Source organism: Cebus imitator, unplaced genomic scaffold, assembly GCF_001604975.1.
Source record: "Cebus imitator isolate Cc_AM_T3 unplaced genomic scaffold, Cebus_imitator-1.0 Scaffold38, whole genome shotgun sequence".
Taxonomy (NCBI): Eukaryota; Metazoa; Chordata; class Mammalia; order Primates; family Cebidae; genus Cebus; species Cebus imitator.
The window spans coordinates 1656245-1675256 of record NW_016107353.1 but is presented as its reverse complement, the minus strand read 5'-3'; the positions used below and the strand labels follow the sequence as shown (position 1 = coordinate 1675256).

Here is a 19012-nt window from a genome sequence, read left to right as displayed (position 1 = left end):
AAAAAAAAAAAAAAGAAGAAAAGAAAAGAGAAAGAAAGCTGGACAAATAGCCACAAGTCCCACAGATTACACAATGACTCAACCTTCTGGGTCAACCTGAATATCTAGTCTCTTAGTATGGCATTCTGCTTGAATTTTTTTTTTTAAGACGGAGTTTCCCTCCTGTTGCCCAGGCTGGAGTGCAATGTGGTGATCTCGGCTCACCGCAACCTCTGTCTCCCAAGCAATTCTCCTGCCACAGCCTCCCAAGTTGCTGGGATTACAGACATGCACCACCACGCCCGGCTAATTTTGTATTTTTAGTAGAGACTGAGTTTTGCCATGTTGGTGAGGCTGGTCTTGAACTCCCGACCTCAGGTGATCCACCTGCCTCGGCCTCCCAAAGTGCTGGGATTGCAGCATAAGCCACCACACTCGGTGAAATTTTTATATAAAAGCTTTCCCAAGAAATTTGTTCTCAATTTTTTTGAGGAAGCCAAAGAACTGAAATTTAGTAGCTTAGCTACCTAAAAAAAAATAACCTGAATAGAATAATAATACAAAGAAGAAGATCAGCTAGATGATAAACTGTAAGATTCTATCTAAGCCCACGGGGCTAGTCATAGGGGGCTGTGACACTGAGAAAACTGAGTACCCCAGCCATGTGCACAAGGGGGCCCTGGGAAAGGACACCTCTAACTCAACGTTCTAGGGTCTGAGGTTCTCTAGAAAGGAACACAGGGGTGATACGGAGTGGAATAGGCAGCACTGGGGATGAAGGTCATGAACACCTCTGTGGGAGTGGCCATCCGGCCTAAGGAAGGACCAGTGCACCCAGTCTTTTCCCAAAGCTAGGACTAGTTTCCCTGATCTCTTAGGTTCATCTGGCAGTGGCGGAGGCGGGGAGGGAAGTTGGGAGCTAGTCAAGAGACTGGTAAAACCGCAAACAAGGATGGGAGAAAGCAGTGTCTGTGGGGGTGGCGTGGGGAACACTTGTGGGTACAATGGAGAAAGGGGTGGAATGACAGGATGGGACCCTTTATGGCCTTGGCTATTATGTATGTGAAAAGCCAGCAAAACCCTTGCTAAGTAGGGCCTTTTATAGTCAATCACTCAAGCTGTCTTGTGATTTGGGGCAAGGGCAGAATCCACGGCTCTGTTGATCCTCTTCACACACCCCAGTTCTCAGCCTCAATTGCCCAGACCTAATCTCCACCCCACTAGCTTCCCTCCGTGGAGGCCATGAGAAGATTGAGGGCAGCTGGAAGTCCTGATAGAGACCCTCCCCACTTGGTCTCTTCCCAACACATACACACACACATGCACACGCATACGCACACACACGCACGCACGCACACACACATACACACCCCCCTAACCAGGCCAATGACTTGAGCTCAGACTGCCTGGAGCTGGTGGGGGTTGGAAAAAGGGGAGGGCGGAGGAAAGGAAGAGAAGAATCAAACAGAAACCTTCTCATCTTTCTATCAGCAGCCATGCAAGGAATATTGTTCAGTATGGCACAAAAGCGGCACTGAAAATAGCTGCAGCCCGAGCGGGGCTGCCAACCACTGCCTGAGATAACGTCTACTTGGAGACACTGGTGTCTTTGTGGGGCTGTCAGTGTCCCTATTGTTCCCAGCCTATTGCCTGGGGAATATTGTTCCCAGCTTTTGTCTCCCCCGGCTCACTTTTGTTTGCCTTTACTTACCATTTCATTCCCGCTCCCTTTGTGCGCTCCCATTCCTTCCTTTGTCTCTCCCTCCCTAAGCCTGCCTGTGGCTGTGGATTGGTGCCCAGGGACACAATAGGCCCTACCCCCTCCCAACCTACAGCCCCACCCCAAACCACACACACCCCATAGTTCCATTCTGCTTCTCTTTCTCCCAAGTGGCACCCAAGATGTCCCAAAGGCAAGGAAGCCTTGAGGGAGGGTGGGCTCCAAGCAACCCACTCCCTTCCTGGTGACAGGGCAGAAAGGCCATTAGAATATTTGGTTCCCAGAGGAGGTCTGACATGTCTGATGTGAGTCCCTGCCTCTTTTTCTTTCTTTCTTTTTTTTTTTTTTTTTTTTAACAAATTGGGTTTTTGGTCCAGTCAAAGGAATAAGGACAAGCTCATGCTCCACATCCCCCAAACCCTCTTTCAAGTGCCTGGCATGCACTTCTCTGACCAGGGCACTCCATTTTCTTCCCCCTCCCTGTCAGCCTCAAGGATCAAAGCGACTTCTGTTTATTTGCACATTCAAATCCAGACTGCCTCCAGTAACCCGACCCAGTCAGGCGCCAGGACGGTGCACCCTCCCCATCCAGCAGCCCTTTTGGCTGAGCCGGGTAGAAAGGGGACAGGGGTCTCCTAGGGTCAGAGTAGGGAGTTGAAGAGGAGTGGGCATTGAGGAAAATTAGACTGCCAATCCTTTTAGAATGGCCTCTAGGTTCTCTCACCTCAATAACGGGGGAAACTGAGGCATCAAAAGAGATTTAGAGGCCGGGTGCAGTGGCTCACGCCTATAATCCCAGCACTTTTGGAGGCCAAGGCAGGCGAATCACTTGAGGTCAGGAGTTTGAGACCAGCCTGGCCAACATGAGGAAACCCTGTCTGTACTAAAAATACAAAATTAGCCTGGGATGGTAGTCGGTGTTTGTAATCCCAGCTACTAAGGAGGCTGAGGCAGGAGAATCGCTTGAACCTGGGAGATGGAGGTTGCAGTGAGCTGAGATCATGCCACTGCACTCCAGCCTGGGCAACAGAGTGAGACTTCGTCTCAAAAAAAGAAAAGAGATTTAGAAAACACGGCAATCAAAACCCAAACTTGCTTGCCAACCCAGATCATAGGCAGGTGTCCAATCCCAGTCCTGTAGAGACTCTTGTCAGTTCTAGCTAAAGGAAGAAAGGCACCAGGTAGTATTTAAGGGGCTGGGTTGACTTATAGAAAGTGCTTTTTCTTCTACCTCCCCCGTTTTCCTGCCTCACTACAGATGGGAACAGTGATTGAAGAATCGAGGAAGCTTTTACTTTGGTTGGGAGCAGGCTGGGAGCAGATATGTAGTCTGAAGCCAGAGAGGAGACTCTACTCTCTCATTGTTCTAGTTCCAAGGACAATGGGAATATTCTCCAGAGACCCATTGTTTGAAAAACTGGAAACTGGGTAGGGGATTTCCGGAAAGTTTGAATGGAAGCCAGGCTTGGCTGTGAGGAGACCAGAGGAGGAGGAAGGGAAGGAGGAAGGGAAGGAGGCCGTCTCTGGCTTCAGGGAAAAGTACTACTGGGCCCTGAGGGCAAATCTGCCCTCCTGATTTCACTGCTGTCAATCCCAGGCTGCCCATTTTTGTTCAGATTGTTACTCTGCCCATCTCCTCTATCTTCCTTCCCTAGCCAAGATCAGCTTAGATTGTTCATAGTCTTCAAGTAGAAAGAGAAGCCAAAAAACTCTGACCCTGCCTTGGAGGCAAGAATTGAGCCTGATCCCCCTCTGCAACGCTAGCAAATAGCGCAGAGCCCAGTGCATACGCAGAGCTTGGTAAATGTGCAAAGAATGGATTCATGGAAACATTGTAGACTCCTGATCTCAGAAAGTCACTTCGACTATCCCAGAACTTCCAGTAGGGTAGGTATGGAAATGAAAGTTTGAGGTGGGAAAATCTGAAGGTGGGTGATAGGATTCTGGGAAAGATCGGACAAGTGGTGTGGAATGTGGGGTGCAATTAATAGAGAGCAATGACACAGCAATGCAGAACATACGTATTTGGCCTCTAGAACAAAATCACCTGCCTCAGTCCTCTGTTCTCCTCCCACTCTAACTAGTCTGAGCTGTTTTTTTTTTTAAGATGGAGTCTCACTCTGTTGCCCAGGCTGGGTGCAGTGGCTCGATCTCAGCTCACTGCAACCTCCACCACCCTGCTCCCTGTTTCAAGCAATTTCCCTGCCTCAGACTCCCAAGTAGCTGGGATTACAGGGGAGTGCCGCCCCATAATGTTCTTGTATTTTTAGTAGAGAGGAGGTTTCACCAGGTTGGCCCGACTGGTCTCGATCTCCTGACCTCAGGCAATTCACCCACCTTGGCCTCCCAAAGTGCTGGCTTTCAAAGACACAGATGTCATCAGTTTTTGGCTCTGTGTAAAACCATTGGCGGCTTCCCTCTGTCTTCAGTTACTTGTGAGGCACTAAGATGGAACTCTTCAAGGACAGGCGATTTTGATTGTTCCAGTATTCACCACAGGTGGCTGGTGCCTGGCCAGCGCTGTCAGCTCAATTCTACCAAGTAAACGTGGAATTGAACTAACTGACAAGTGTGTCAATGTTGCCAATTCGACAGCAGTTCCTGTATGGCATTTCAAGTTAGCTACATTCAATGATTTTGATGTTTAGTGTTTTGTCCGTTTTACAGTTATTGATTTGATCTTTGAAAACAGCCAAGAGTCATGAAAATGAAAACATTTACATTTATTTAAAAAATTGGTACAGCATTCGGGAGATCAAAGTGGAAGGATCACTTGAGGCCAGAAGTTCAAGACCAGCCTGGGCAACATAGCAAGACCTTACCTCTACAAAAAACTTAAAAATTCGCCAGGCATGGTGGCATGCACCTGTAGTCCCAGCTACACAGGAGGCTCAGGTGGAAGGATTGAGCCCAGGAGTTCAAAGTTGCAGTGAGCCATGATCATGCCACTGCACTCCAGCCTGGGGAACAGAATAAGACTCCAACTCAAAAAAATAAATAAATAAACCGAGTCATACCACATCTAAGTAGAATATGACTGAGAACAAGGACATAAGCTAATGTCAGCTGCAGAGTAATCAAAAGTAGTGGCATAAAGGAAATATATTCCATTTATGTGAGATAACAAAGTATCTCCCTTGCAGTTAGAGATGGCCAAAGAAATACATGTGGAAGAGGTGGAGCATCTAGAAACTTTAAAAGGGGCGAACTCAGGTGGGAGGTGTATCTTTTTGTTCTCACTCTCCTCTTTGTCCTGTCTGGAATATAGTTGTAATCAGCCCGACACGGTGGCATGTACAAGAGGATCACTGCTTGAGCCCAGGAGTTTGAGTCCAGCCTGGGCAACACAGCAAGACCCCATCCTTAAGAAATAAAAAGAACCTGGTCATGATTGCTGGCTCTCCAGCAACCATCTTGTGACCACAAAGGGACACTGAGTTTGAAACTTAAGGAAGGCCAAACAGAAACAGAAAGTGCTTGAGCCCAGCCGACTGAGGAACCCACAATACAAGCCTCATATTGCCTCCCTCTGAGGTTTTTATACAGGGTGAAAAAAAGCTTTTATTAGATTAAGCCCTTTAATTTGGGCCTTTATTATTAAAAGTCAGGCACAATTCCTCACTAATAAAGTACATGGGTTTTATCAATCAAGAAATACATTTCTATATCATTTCTTTGTTTGCTGAACTAGTAGGAAAAAGAAAAGAAATCGTAAGAGATATTCCATTGTTTGCTAGAGCACATGAGTAATCCTATGGGATTTGAAAGTGAAGTCACAAGCTGAGTTTGGAGGCAGGAGTTAGAGACGTAGAGACGGTACAATTGTTCTGTGCAGTGACGAAGGAGGACTCATTCTGAGGTGACTGGGAAACAGCATAGAGCCCAAGCAACAGGCAAAAGATTGCTATAGATGTGTATGTGGACATTGAAATCAAGTGGCAGTTTACAGGCGGAAAGAAGAGAAGAGGGGGAGAAACTCTAAGACACAAGTGGCCAGCCAGTGGCTTACCCTTGTAATCCCAGCAATTTGGGATGCCTCAAGGCAGATGGATTGCTTAAGGTCAGAAGTTCAAGAGCAGCCCGGCCAACATGGCAAAACCCCATCTCCACTAAAAATACAAAAACTAGCCAGGCTTGGTGGTGGGTACCTGATATCCCCTTAGGAGGCTGAGGCAGGAGAATCGCTTGAACATGGGAGGAGGTTGCAATGAGCTAAGATCCCACCATGGCACTCCAGCCTGAGTGACAGAGCAAGATTCTGTCTTAAAAACAAAACAAAGACACAGAACTGAAAAAACACAGATGTTTATCAGTGTTAATAACACTTAAATAGAAATAGGTGTATAAGCTTCATTGGGGCCGGAGGGGCGTGAGGTTTTTGCAACACTACACAGAAGTGGATGATTGGAGCTAATGAGTACATGCCATCAAAGCAAGTCCACTCCATTTAGTCATGCGGGAACCAAGTTCTGGGTCAAGACAGCAGGTGGAGCAGGAGCTGAAACCTCCTTCTCCAAACACATAAAATGAGAGAGGACATAGGTTCAAAAACTCATAGCCACGCTTGAAAACAACAAAGGGAAATCTTCTTTTTTTTTTTTTCCATTTATTTTATTGCATTTTAGGTTTTGGGGTACATGTGAAGAACGTGCAAGATTGTTGCATAGGTACACACGTGGCAGTGTGATTTGCTGCCTTCCTCCCCATCACCTACATCTGGCATTTCTCCCCTTGCTATCTCTCCCCAACTCCCCAACCCCACCGTCCCTCCCCTATTTCCTCCCAACAGACCCCAGTGTGTAGTGCTCCCCTCCCTGTGTCCATGTGTTCTCATTGTTCAACACCCGCCTATGAATGAGAACATGCGGTGTTTGATCTTCTGCTCTTCTGTCAGTTTGCTGAGAATGATGGTTTCCAGGTTCATCCATGTCCCTACAAAGGACACAAACTCATCGTTTTTGATGGCTGCATAATATTCCATGGTGTATATGTGCCACATTTTCCCTGTCCAGTCTATCATCGATGGGCATTTGGGTTGGTTCCAGGTCGACAAAGGGAAATCTTAAAAGCTACCAAAGAGGGAAGACAGATTATTTACCAAGAAACAAGAACTAGATAGGGCTGGGTGAGGTGACTCAGGTCTGTAATCCCAGCACTTTGGGAGGCTGAGGAGGGAGGATCACTTGAGCCCAGGAGTTCTGGGCAACATGGCAAGACCCTGTCTCTACAAAACAAAATTAAAAAAAAAATTTTTTTTTGAGACGGAGTTTCACTCTTGTTACCCTGGCTGGAGTGCAATGGTGTGATCTCAGCTCACTGCAACCTCTACCTCCCAGATTCAAGCATTTCTCTTGCCTCAGCCTCCCAAGTAGCTGGAATTACAGGCACCACCCCCCCCACCATGCCTGGCTAGATTTTTTATTTTTAGTAGAGACAGGGTTTCGTCATGTTGCCCAGGCTGGTCTCGAAGTCCTGACCTCAGGTGATCCACCTACCTCAGCCTCCCAAAGTGCTGGCATTACAGGCATGAGCCACCACACCCAGCTTACAAAAAATTTAAAAATTAGCCAGGTATGATGGCGTGCACCTGTAGTCCCAGCTACTTGAGAGGTTGAGGTAGGAGGATCACTTGAACTCAGAAGATTGAGTCTTGCAGTGAGCTGTGATTGCGCCACTGCACTCCAGCCTGGGCAACAAGTGAGACCCTGTCTCAAAAAAAAAACAAACTCAGATTGATTCTAGGCTTTCTCATATATAAGCAGATGCCAAAAGACAATGAAATAACATCCTTAAAATGCTGAAATAAAATAATGTTAAATGTAAAATTCTATGCCCAGTAAGACACACAAACTCTGAAATTTTACTAATCGCAGACTCTCACTGAAAGAACTGTTTGAACAAAAAGAAAAGTGAATTCTGAAGAAGAAAATGTGGAAATCAAAATGCAACACACACATATCTGAAATTTTTTTTAAAGACAGTGTCTTGCTCTTGTTGACCATGTTGGAGGGCAGTGGTGTGATTATAACTCATTGCAGTCTCCAATTCTTGGGCTCAAGTGATCCTCCCACCTTAGCCTCCCAAGTAACTGGGATTACAGGTGTGCATCACCATACCTGGCTAATTATTTTATTTGTTGTAGAGACAGCGTCTTGCTATGTTGCCTAGGCTGGTCTCGAATTCCTGGGCAGAAGCAGTCCTCCTGCCTCAGCCTCCCAAAGTGCTGTGATTATAAGTGTGAGCCACCACACCTGGCCATATCTTTAATTTTAAAAAAGAAAAACGTGGGTAGGTGGTATCACAGTAACAAACAGCCTCCCCACACCCCAAGGGCTTACATGCACACGGGTGTATTTCCTGCTGTGGCCAACCCCGCTGCAGATGGGACAGGGCTCTGCTCCACATGCCTTCTTTATTCTGGGGTTTAAGTGGAAGCAAAAGCTTCTGCTACAAAGATGCTGTTTTCACGTCAGAGGAAAATGACAAGTGGAAGAATCAAAGCGTCAGCTAGGAAGTAGCACAGAGCCTATCACGCACAAAACATGTCGGATGGTCACACCGCCATAGATGGGATGTGTCCTGCAAGTCACGTGGCAATGAGAGGGCTGCATAAGATTCTCTCAGGAAAGGGTGTAAATAATTTGAAAACAGTGATATGACAGGCAAACAGACTGGGACAATACAACTCCTAACAGCTGTTGATTCTGGGGTGGAAAAATATAGGTAATTATGTTCTGTATTTCCAAAGTTCTCAAAACAAACAAACAAACAAACAAAAAAAAACACAGGAGAAAATTTAGATCCACTGGCACACAATTTTATCCTGCTTTTTAAAGTTTAATATTAACTGTGTGAGCATTTGCTCATATCACTAATAGTCTTTTCCATTTTCTTATTATAAGAATCAAAGACCTAATATGGTTTATGAAGACCAAAATGGATGAGATAAAACAACTTTGGGGCTTAACAGGATAATATTATGCACATTTACAAGGAATTTGGATATCTGATATTTTATCGTATGTGATTAATGTGATTATGACTCTGAGTGCCATATAACTTTAAATAATTAAATAGAAAATTTCATTTTTAAAGATGAAAAGGTGCCAACTAATAATGAGCACATAAAAATAGTGGACAGGGAGAGAATCGTGAAGAAATGGTGCTTACCAGTAACTCAGGTATTTTTAGTTGTCAGAAAAGAATCGCGAAAGGCTGTGAAATGGATCAAAGAATTACTAAATGTCTTCAGTGAAAAACCACGCTTTATGTACAGCACACACTTCCAGGTTATCTGATTCTATGGGACTTGCTCCTTTCATTGTCTCTAAGCTATTTTACAATACTAGGAGTTGTAAAGAACTGATAGCAATGCAAATAATTTGGCTTTATACACACGAAAATGAATCTTCTCTAGTGGAAGATCAAGTGATTTTTCTCTCTTCCCATCCCCACAAAAAGCCAGTTTTGCATCTATTTGTAAATTCATTTTTGTCCTACTTATATGTGTGATCTTTGAATTCTCTGTTGAACTGGTTGAAACATCTTACTGATCTCTTCATTAATTAATGAATTAAATAAAATCTTTGATGTGTTCACTTTCTATTTGTTTGAGTTGTGGTTATATATACATATATAGATTACCCTTTAGCCCTGAATAGTCTACAAAACTTCATTTGAACACTTATTAGGAGTCAGACTTTGAAGCTATTTTTGCAAATATATACAACAATCTCTTGAACTGTTAACCATTGCCTTTTCTTTATGACTTCTTCCTTGACTTACACCCCATTTGACCCAAGGTTGTTCCCCCAGATTCTCTTTCTTAGTAATGTGTCTTAGTGAGCCTGGGTTGCCCTAACAAAATACCATAGACTGGATGGCTTAAACAAAAATATACTTCTCAGCCGGGCGCAGTGGCTCATGCCTGTCATCCCAGCACTTTGGGAGGCTGAAGCGGGTGGATCACAAGGTCAGGAGTTCGAGACCAGCCTGACCGACATGGAGAAACTCCGTCTCTACTAAAAATCCAAAAAATTAGCCAGGCATGGTGGCACGCACCTGTTATCCCAGCTACTCAGAAGCCTGAGGCAGCAGAACCACTTGAACCCAGGAAGCGGAGGTTGTGGTGAGCCGAGATTGCACTGCTGCACTCCAGCCTGGACAACAGAGCAAGACTCTGTCTAAAAAAAAAAATGTATTTCTCACAGTTCTGGTGGCTGGAAGTCCACTATCACAATGCCAGCCAGCTTGGCTCCTGGAGAAGCCACTCTGCCTGGCTTTCAAGATGGCTGCTTTATTGCTGTGGCCTTTCCCTGGTGGAGAGAAAGCTAGCTCTCTGGTCTCTTCTTATAAGGACGCTAATCCCATCACATGGGCCCCACTCTCATGACCTCATCTAACCCTTGTTATCTCCCAAAGGCTCGGTCTCCAAATACCATCATCCTGGGGGTTAAGGCATCGATGTATGAGTTTTGGGGTGGCACAATTCATCTCATGGCATAATATAAATTCAAAGACAACTGTGAGTTCTGAGGCTGGGGGCAAGGTGATATCTCACTGGCAATGGCGAGGTCATCTTATGTGAGGTAGTGGCTAGAAATGGAAAAGAGGAGGCAGGCCCAGGAGCAGTGGCTCACACCTGTAATCCTAGCACTTTGGGAGTCAGAGGCAGGTGGATCATTTTACATCAGGAGTTCGAGACCAGCTTGGCCAATAAAACCTATCTCTACTAAAAGCACAAAAATTAGCCAGGTGTGGTGGCACACGCCCGAAATCCTAGGTATTCAGGTGGCTGATACAGGAGAATCTCTTGAATCTAGGAGGCCAAGGTAGCAGTGAGCGGAGATCCCGCCACTGCACTCCAGCCTGGGGGACAGAGTGAGACTCTGCCTCTTTAAACAAAAAAAAAAAAAAAGAGAGGGCGGAGGCAGGCACCTGTAGCTCAGTGCGGACCTCTGCCTGCTGCTTCCTGACTTTCTGGGTACCTTTTGATTTTGGGAAATTATACAGAATTTTTCCAATAAATTTCCTTTTTTTTTCTTTTTGATTTTTTTCTCTAAATTTCCTTTTTTGATTTACCTAGTAGGAGCTGATTTCTATTATCTGCAATGAGATAACCAAAACAAAATGGCATCAAGAAGTAGGGCATAACAGCATCACCCTGGTGAAATCCAGGTCTCCATCTCTACCTCTTGACCCCTGTGGCTGGAGAAAATCTTCAGCCTCACTTTAAATTCACTCCTCTCAATCTCAGTGAGTTCTCCCGCGGCCCAGCAATCATCCCTTACTTCCCCCATCCATTCAGCCTTCCACCCCACTCTATTTCACACCCTGTCCTCTCTCCTCAAACCCCCAATACCTCCTCCTGCATCTTCACCCTGGGCAGGAAACCTCCCTTACTCCCTCAGTAAGAAAACAGAAACCATCGTAAGAGAACTGCAGATTATCACCACTTCTACCTTGAGTGCGCTCCGAAGGAACAGACCACCTAAACAGGCTTTGTGTAAGCAGCAAGGCTGTTCGTTCACTTGAGTGTGAGTGGGCTGAGTCCGAAAAGGGAGTCAGCAGAGGGGGCGGGGTAGGAGCTGGTTTTATAGGTTTGGGATAGGCAGTGGAGAGTTACAGTTTAGGGTGGTTATTTGCAAGCTAGGGGTGGGGGTTTGGTGTCACAGGGTCCAGTGTCACAAGGTTGATCTATCAGTTGAGGCAGGAACAGTGGTAGAATGTTGCAAGGTCAGTTATTCAGGCACTGCAGGGGCAGCCATTCTTCTCCTTTTGTGGTTTTCCTGTTACCTCAGACTTTCTGGCTACGAGAGGCCATCTGGAGGTGTACATGCGGGTCACGGGGGTCACCATGGCTTGACTATGGCGTAGTCCATGGTGCAGTCAATTCAAAGGACCTTACACTACCCACATGGGCTTTGGAAAGCCATGGTGTCTCAGTTTTCTTTCTACCTCACAGCTTCCTCCTTCTCAAACTCCTTTGCTAGCTTATCTTCTTCTAAACCTCTCAATCTAAGCTGTCCAACAAGTCAGCCACTGGCTTCACATCGCTATAGAGCACTAGAAATATGGTTAGCCTGAACTGAGTTTGCTGTAAGTGTTCAGCACATATCAGACTGCAAAGACTTACTAGGAGAAAAAGGGATGTAAATATTTCATTGTGAATTTTTATGTTGCTTACAGGATAAAATAAAATTTTAGATCTCTTAGGTTAAATTAAAATATAGTTTAAAATTAATTTTGCCAGTTTTTTATTTATTTTTAAATTTTATATTATTTGTCTTTTTTTTTTTTTTGAGACATAGTCTCACTCTGTTGCCCAGGCTGGAGTGCAGTGGTGTGATCACGGCTCACTACAGCCCTCAACTCCTGGGCTCGAGTGATCCTCCTGTCTTAGCCTCCTGGGTAGCTGGGACTACAGGTGCACGCCATCACGCCCAACTAATTTTCTTTTTCTTTTAAAAATTCAGCTTCTAGGCCAGGAGGCAAAACCGAGTCTCTACAAAAAATACAAAAATTGGCCAGGCATGGTGGCATATGTCTATGGTTCCATCTACTGGGGAGGCTGAGGTGGGAGGACTGCTTGAGCCCAGGAAGTCGAGGCTGCAGTGAGCTGTGATGATGCCCCTGCACTCCAGCGTGGGGGACAGAGCAAGACTGTCTCAAAAAACCAACAAACCAAAAATGCAGCTACTGGCAAATTTTAAATCAAGGTGGCTCACATTACATTTTTATTCTTCAGTACTGTTTTAAAAGTTAGAATGCCCCAGGGCTCAATCTTTGACCCTCTGTTCTTTCTCTACTGTTATTCTCTTATCCAGTTTTATGGCTTTAAATACTTAATATACACCAAGAATTCCCAAATCTAAACGTCTACCCCAGATCTCTCCTCTGAGATCCTGATTTGTCTATCCACCTACCTGCTCAGCTTCTCCACTTAGGAAATACACTCCCCAAGCTGGTGCTCCCCTCAGCCTTCCCCTGAGCAGTTAATGGCAACTCTATCCTTCTCAGTGCTCAAGAGAGAACCTTGAAGTGAGCTTTCACTCCTTTCTTTCTTTATTTTGTATTATTTTTCTTTGAGACGAAGTCTCACTCTGTTGCCCAGGCTGAAGTGTGGTGGCGCGATCTTGGCTCACTGCAACCTCTGCCTTCTGGGTTCAAGTGATCCTCCTGACTCAGCCTTCCAAGTAGCTGGGATTATGGACGCCCACCACCACGCCTGGCTAATTTTTTGTATTTTTAGTAGAGAAGCATTTCACCATGTTGGGCAGGCTAGTCTTGAACTCCTGACCTCAGGTGATCCGCCCACCTCAGCCTCCCAAAGTGCTGGGAGTACAGGCGTGAGCCACCGCACCCGGCCAACTCCTTTCTTTCTCTCAAACACCATACCCATTTCTTCCTATGGGTTTCTCTTCAGAGTATACCCAAAATCTAACCAATTTTCACCATTTTCCCTGCTATCGCCATCATTTCTTTTGTGCATTGCTGGGATAGTAGCAGGTCTTCTAGCTTCTACCCTTGTGCCTCCACAGTCTGCTCTCAACACAGCTGCCTGTGTGATCCTTTGAAAACAGAGTGGATCCTGTCACTCCTCTACTCAAAATCCTACCACAACTCCCCATGTCCCTGAGAGCAAAACCCAAGTCCCACAGTGGCTACAAAACCCTACATGGTTCAACCCCCATCACTTCTCTCTTTCTTTTGTTTGCTTTTTTTTGAGACAGAGTTTTGCTCTTGTTGCCCAGGCTGGAGTGCGATGGTGCAATCTTGACTCCCTGCAACCTCCGCCACCCAGGTTCAAGTGATTTTCCTGCCTCAGCCTCCTGGATAGCTGGGATTACAGGCATGCACCACCACGCCCGGCAAATTTTGTATTTTTCAGTAGAGACGGGGTTTCTCTATTTTGGTCAGGCTAGTCTCGAACCCCTGACCTCAGGTGATCCGCCTGCCTTAGCCTCTCAAAGGCTAGGATTACGGGCGTGAGCCACCGCACCCGGCCACCGAGAAGACCAAAGTGAAGGGGCCTGCCTTTAGACAGGGCTTTCTTGTTGCATCTTCCCATGGCAGAAGGCAGAAGGGCAAGAGAGTAGATATGCTATTTCTTAAAGTACCAGGCATGATCCTGCCTTGAGGCATCAGTATTAATTGCTCTCTCTGCCTGGGATGCTCTGCTCTTAAATATTCAATTCTGACTCTCTTACTTCCTTCAAGTCTTTGTTCAGATGCCATCATCTAAACTGGATTCCTCTGTTTAAAATTGCTACCTCCCACAGATCTTTCTACCCCCATTTACTTTTTCTTTCCAAAGAACTTACTTATCACCCCCCAACATCCTGTACCATATACTTAGTTATTACATTAGTTGTTATCCCACCCACCTACCCCCAGACCCCTAGAATGGAAGCTCCTCTTGGGCAAGGAACTCGTGTCTCTTGCTCCCTGGTGCATTTCAAGTGCTCACAGCTGTGTCTGGCATGTCGGTGGCACTCAGTACTGCTATCGTTTGAATGCGATAAACTCATGTTGAAATTTAATTCCCATCGCGATGGTATTAAGAAGTGATATTGCTAAGAGACAATTAGGCCATAAGGGCTCTGCCCTCATGAATGGGTTAATGCTGTTATCTCGGGAATGGGGTCCTGATAAAAAGCGAGTTGGGGCCTGACTGCTGTAGCTGGCTCATGTCTAGTCTCTGGCCCTTCTGCCTTCCGCCATGGCATAATGCAGCAAGAAGGCCCTAACCAGATGCAGATCCCTCCACCTTGAGCTTCCCAGCCTCCAGAACTATAAGAAATAGATTTCTATTCTTTATAAATTACTCAGTCTGTGGTGTTCCATCATAAACAAATCTGCTGAGTGAGATTTAGGCTAATCAGAACGGTTCAACGATCTTGACAAGGGACAATAAGGCAAGTTCCAGTTCAATGTGCAAAGCTGGAAGCAAGGAAAAAAAGCGGAACCACAAACCAGATTCTGAAATCCAGATCAATCAATCAGCAACTTGCAAGGCCCAAATGCAGCCAACCAAGTGCTCTGATTTGCTCCAGTGTTGTTTAAGGATGGTTGATACACTTGACTAGAAAAATGTGGAATCCTAAAACACTGGGAATATGGAGAAGACACTAAGGATTGTGGAAACCCTGACCTTGGACCCTCTGAAACAGCCTCTTGTCATGTACACTTTTGCTGAAAGAAGGCTCCCATTCCAAGGCTAAGATTGGAATGCAGTTTGGGGGCAGGGGCAACATTCTTGCGGAGATTAGAGAAGATAGGTTCCTTGCAACCCCCTTATACCCTTTTGTTCTGGGTCTATGCCTCAAGGCTAAGACCATTAAGCAGAAAACAACTGGGGATGCTAAGAAATGAAAGACCCACAGTCCTGGCCCAGGCCTGGCTTTTCACCTCAGTAGGGCTGAAAACGGTAAGATCCAGCAATGTTGCTGACGTTCTTTCACCTGTAAACAAACATTTCTTGAGCTTCTATTAAGGTCAAATTCTTGGCCTTGAAGAAACAGTGATGATTAATATAAAGCCCCTGCTTTCATGGAGCTTATGTTCTGGTTGGGAAGACAGAAAATAATCAAGTAGAAAGGGATTTAGGTAATTTCAGATGATGGTACTTGGTAGACACTAAGAAGAAAATTAAAAACAGAATATGAGGGAGGAGACACTAGTTTCGATAGGGTGGTCAGGGAAGGCCTCTGAGGTCTATTAGATATAAAAAGCCAAACTAATGGATGTTCTTGCTCTCACACACAAAACAGCACAGAGTACTTAGCCTGTGATCGCCAAATTGTGTTGGCATTTCTCCCTACTAATTCTCCAGTGTCTGGCAACTTCATATCCTATAATTCAATTCAATTCTGACACTAGCTACCTGGATACCACGTCAGATCCCACAGGATGAGGGCTCAGTCCCCCAAGACTGCCCCACATCAGATGCCAATTGCAAGTCCCAGGTTATGATCTATGATTCTGACCTACCAGCTATAAATATGGATTCCCACAATCCCCCTCCTCAGGTTTGATGATTTGTTAGGACAGCTCATAGAATCCAGGGAAACACTTACTTATGTTTACTGGTTTATTATAAAGCATTTTTATTATAAAGGGTAGAGATGAAGAGCCAGATGCGGAAGTGCATAGGGAAAGGCATGGGGAAAGAGTCACCTCCACGTTCAGCGACTTGAAAGCTCATCAGATCTTGTTAAAGAGTTTTTTTGTTTTATTTTGTTTTTGTTGTTGTTTTGAGACAGAGTCTCACACTGTTACCCAGGCTGGAGTGCAATGGTACGATCTCGGATTACTGCAACCTCCACCTCCTCCCAGGTTCAAGCGATTCTCCTGCCTCAGCTTCCTGAGTAGCTGGGATTACAGATGCCCAAGACCACACAGGCTAATTTTTGTATTTTTTCATAGAGACCCTTCACGATGTTGGCCAGGCTGGTCTCGAACTCCTGACCTCGTGATCCACCTGCCTCGGCCTCCCAAAGTGCTGGGATTACAGGCATGAGCCACTGTGCCTGGCAAAGGAGTTTTTATAGAGTTTAACATCCAACCTCCAGCCCCCTTTTCTGGAGGCTGGTGGATGGGCTGAAAGTTCCAGCCCTCTAATCCTCTAATCACTGGGTCTTTTTGGTGACCGGCCACATTCTGGGCTATCTAGGGGTTTCACCCCAAATCACTCATTAGCATGAACCCCGGTGTGATCAAAGGGGACTCATTATGAATAACAAAGGGCACTCTTATGGACATTCTAAGGGTTTTAGGAGCCCTGTGACAGGAACTGGGGACAGGAACTGGGATATGTCATGTCTTACCACAGAGGGTAATATTTCCTCTAAGATCAGATGATGAAAAGGATCCAGCCATGCAAAGAACGTTCAGGCAGAGAGAAGAACAAGCAACCAGGTTCTGGGCTGGGAGGATGTTCGTGGAGCCCCAAGGAAGCATGTGTGGCTCTGGAGAAGTGAGTGAGAAGAAAAGGGACAGAAGAGATGAAGCTGGAGAAGTAGCCTGGGCAGACGCTGACAATTACAAAGTGCATCTCATATTCGGACTTTATTATAAATATTACTCTACACTGTCGGGATGGCTAAAAGCTAATTCAGTACACCAGCTATAAAAGATTTGTGGCTTGGGCAAGGAGGGTGGGGTTTGTGATGGAAATAAAAAGACATGAATGAATTCAGAGATACTAGATATTTTAGAGTATGAAAGACTGAATGCACCAGACAATTAACCATAGTAACTTCTATTTAATAGTGAAAACTAAAGGTTCAGAATATGCCACCCCAAAATATGCCACTTTGGCGTAAGGATTATTTTGAGCTGAAAAAAACTGAGAAATAGCAGACAGTGAAAAAATTATTTGATCTCCGCCTCATTTGCCTAAAAGTCAGGCATGAATTTTCATTTGTAGAGGTGTCTCTCTCTCTCCCACACCAGTAATAGAAGGACAACTATTAAACTCTTAATTACCAGAGACAACTCTAGACTCTTAATAGCTCAGAAATGGCACAGAGAGGAGTCTACAAAGAAACCTTATAAAATAGCCTTTATCATCCATTAGTTTCCCCCATATATTTACTTTTCCACAGTTTGCCATCCTTAAAAACCTAAACCGCTTTTCCTTTGCGTTTTGTTTTTTGAGACAGAGTCTCACCCTGTCGCCCAGGCTGAAGTGCAGTGGCATGATCTTGGCTCACTGCAACCTCCGCCTCCCGGGTTCAAACGATTCTCCTGCCTCAGCCTCCCGAGTAGCTGGGATTACAGGCACCTGCCACCACCCCCAGGTAATTTTTGTAATTTTGGTAGATACGGGGTTTCATCATGTTGTCCAGCCTGTTCTCGAACTCCCAACCTTGTGATCTGCCCACCTTGGCCTCCCAAAGTGCTGGGATTACAGGCATGAACCACAACACCTGGTTCCTTTCCTTTTTTTAAATTTGAAATAAAGTCTCACTCTGTTACCCAGGCTGGAATGCAGTGGCATGATCAAGGTTCACTGTAGTCTCAACCTCCTGGGCTCAAATGATCCTGAGTAGCTGGGATTACAGGCATGCACCACCATGCCTGTCTAACTTTTTCTAATTTGTAGAGACGGGGTCTCCCTGTGTTGTCCAGGCTGGTCTCAAATTTCTAGGCTCAAGCCGTCCTCCAGCCCTGACCTCCCAAAGTGCTGGAATTATAGGTGTGAGCCACGATACTCAGCCCTAAATTGCTTTTCCTTCATCTTGTCGCTTCTCTACAAATTTATTGTTCTTTGCTAAGATGCTATATGCCCCAAGTTCTAAACACCACTTCGAGTTACTCATCACTGAGTTCTCGTGTGTATCCATGTCACATTTGTTAATGAACTCTGTTTGTTTTTCTGTTTGTTTGTCTGTCATACCTCAGTTTAGTTTCTGGGGCCCCAGCTGCAGAACCTAGGAGGGTAAACAAAAAGGTTTTTTTCCTCCCCTACAGTGGATAATTGTGCACTATCTGTCACACAATAGCATTTATATACTTCTCAAAGTGGCAGAAATGACCCTGCTCATAAAAGACCCAAAGATACGGTCTCTCTGTTGCATATAAAAATAAGAAGCACATAACTTACAATTACGCTGAGTAGTCAGTGTTTCTTGGAAATTATCTAGATGCCTAATGAATATCCAATCATTGTTGCAATTTAGAATCACTCTAAAATTTTAAGTTACCAAAGATCTTGGAAATTACAAGCTAATTATCGTTGAAATAAAGCTAGTCAGAATAAGTTTTCTATTTGGTTAAACATATATTTACATGTTTTATAATCTTAAACATTACATAAAACTAACACTAACTATTCAATCAGTAGATCTGTATGAATTAAAGTGCATACCTAAGTAGAATAAAAATGTACACTTATATTTAGTGCCTATAATTCAGAAAAAATATAGCTGTTTTTACTAAACCAAAAGTATTAAACTAGTTTTGTTTGCCAGAGATTTATCTAAATTATGTTAACTTGTGTTCTTAAAATATTTCTATAAGAATACTTCTTTTTTCACATTAAAAATATTAGAGGACCAGGTGCAGTGGCTCACGCCTGTAATCCCAGCACTTTTGGAGGCTAAGCAGGGGCAGGTCACTTGAGCCCAGGAGTTTGAGACCAGCCTGGGCAACATGGTGAAGCCCCATCACTACAAAAAGTACAACAATTAGCCAGTCATGATGGTGTGTACCTGTAGCTAGTCCCAGATATTTGCAAGGTTGAAGCAGGAGGGTCACTTGAGCCCAGGAGGTCTAGGCTGCAGTGAACCATGACAGTGCCACTGCACT

The 19012-nt window shown here is 44.9% G+C and overlaps 1 long non-coding RNA gene across 1 annotated transcript in view; it reads right to left on the bottom strand.

Moving 5' to 3' along the window:
• LOC108302021 overlaps window positions 1–18251 on the bottom strand; it is a 23703-nt gene extending 5452 nt beyond the window's left edge. The window contains exons 1-2 of the long non-coding RNA XR_001824154.2: window positions 18241–18251; window positions 17632–17643 (exon numbers count right to left, since the gene is read on the bottom strand). This is a non-coding gene — a long non-coding RNA (uncharacterized LOC108302021). The remainder of the gene's footprint in view (window positions 1–17631; window positions 17644–18240) is intronic.
• Window positions 18252–19012: the final 761 nt, after the last annotated feature.